This window comes from Megalobrama amblycephala, linkage group LG3 (genome assembly GCF_018812025.1).
Source record: "Megalobrama amblycephala isolate DHTTF-2021 linkage group LG3, ASM1881202v1, whole genome shotgun sequence".
NCBI classification, from domain to species: Eukaryota; Metazoa; Chordata; class Actinopteri; order Cypriniformes; family Xenocyprididae; genus Megalobrama; species Megalobrama amblycephala.
The window spans coordinates 13,080,148-13,082,052 of NC_063046.1; the positions used below are offsets into that span (position 1 = coordinate 13,080,148).

Consider the following 1,905-nt stretch of genomic DNA (forward strand, 5'->3'; position numbering starts at 1 on the left):
ATGGTACTAAAATACTGAACCGTACCGTACCACTTTTTTGGGACCTCTCCGTTGGGGTACCAATCACATTAGTACCGATAGTACCGGTACCAAAAGGGTGAAGCTGCTGCACAACGTTGATTGGTTGACAGAGAATCTTCACTTGCATGTGCTACAAGGTGAATGAAGACACAATACCGTTTCAACACAATGTGTATTTTTTTCGGCAAAGCTGCTGTTTGTTCTCTATTGTTCTTTACTGTCACTTTCTTCTTCACGCAAGAATGACATCGATCGCTACTTTCCAGCATACACCATGCCTATCAAGTAAGGGTACTGTTGGCGGTGGAAACGCAAGCTGGATCAGCGTTTACTGTCTCGAATCATACTTTATATGTACTGAACTGAACCATACTGCTCAGTGGAAACGAGACATAAATGCTTTTTTTTCTTTTCTTTCATTGTTAGCTATATACCTGTATTAACTAAAGATGAGTTATTGTAAAAGTGCTGAACATGTTTCTTCCTTCCTTTATTTTTATTCCCTCAATTTGACCTGTCTCTTTTGAGTCCTGCACAACAATCTGGGATTGTTGAGGGAGTCTCTTCTTCTCCTGCTCTCCCTCTGCCGCCTCCTCTTCCTTTCCCTCTCCATCATTTTTCTCTTCCTTCTCCACATCGTCACTTTCTTTTCCATTATGGACAGCTTTTATTTTCTTTTTGTCTTTCTTGTCTCTTATTCCTCTTCTCCACTTTCTCTTGTTTTGGTTGACAGTTTGTGTCATTTCCAGCACTGGTGCTTCTAGGACTTTGTCATTTTCAAAAAAATGCCCCCCCCCCCCACACACACACACACACACGTTAATCCTGATATATATCCTGTATATCCTGACTGACATATCTTTTCCCTGAGGTTAAGAGCATGTTTGTTTGCATAGACTGAGATTTGTGTTTGAGCGTCTCATGCTTGCTGCTGTGATGGACACTTTAGCGTAGATGGAGTCTAAGCCAGGATAACCTCTATGGATAACCTCTGACCTGAGTGTGCTACTGCTATGTGAACTGAAATATGGCTTGAGAAACAGGGAGCCACTTTTCCCTTTTTTCAGTTCTCAGATACTGCTTATCATTTTCCTCCCAGTGTACTTTGACTGACTGTTGATTGATGTTTTAGTTGCTCCTCCTTCCCTTTTTGTCTTTCCGCTCTTCTCTCTACATTCACATGATCCGGAGCCATGGATAGCTGAGCTAAGTGTTTTTGATTCAGACCTTTCAGTTGGTTGTTTGTCCAGGTTAATATTAAGATAAGACCTGACCTTTCCCACTAACGTTAACAGATTTCCCACAGAAACTTCTAGAAATGACCATAAGCGGTGATGGTATGAGGATCAGAATGCATGAGCTCAAAACCACTCCTTGATTGACTAGGAGTGGACAGGATGATTGGGGATCATAAAGTTATCAGCCTACGATCTGATTTTTCACCAGTATTTTTTATTGACCCAACAAATCTGATCTGATCTTTTTGCATGTTTAATTGATCACTTTTAAAAGTTTACTTTACCCAAAAATTGGCATTATTTACTCACTCTCTCATGTCATTCCAAATCGCCTTTGTTCATCTTTGAAACACAAATGAAAAAGGTTACATTATTTTGTCTTTTAAAGATGATCAAAAGTCTTCTGGGTTTGAAACAACATAAGGTTTAGTAATGATGGCAGATTTTTTTATTTATTTAGTCAACTATCTCTTAAAACTAAAAGAATTGTTATTTTTCTTTTTACTGACTACATCAGAGAAAACACTGAGCACTTAAAGGGATAGTTGACCCAAAAATGAAAATTCTGTCATCATTTACTACTATTTACTACATTTAGAATGTTTGTAACCAAGCAGATCTTGCCCCCCAATTGACTACCATAGTA

General features: G+C 38.8%; 1 protein-coding gene across 4 annotated transcripts in view; it reads left to right on the forward strand.

Moving 5' to 3' along the window:
- The window catches only part of exoc6b (exocyst complex component 6B), a 127,128-nt gene that overhangs the window by 112,959 nt on the left and 12,264 nt on the right, over positions 1-1,905 (forward strand). The window lies entirely within an intron of this gene.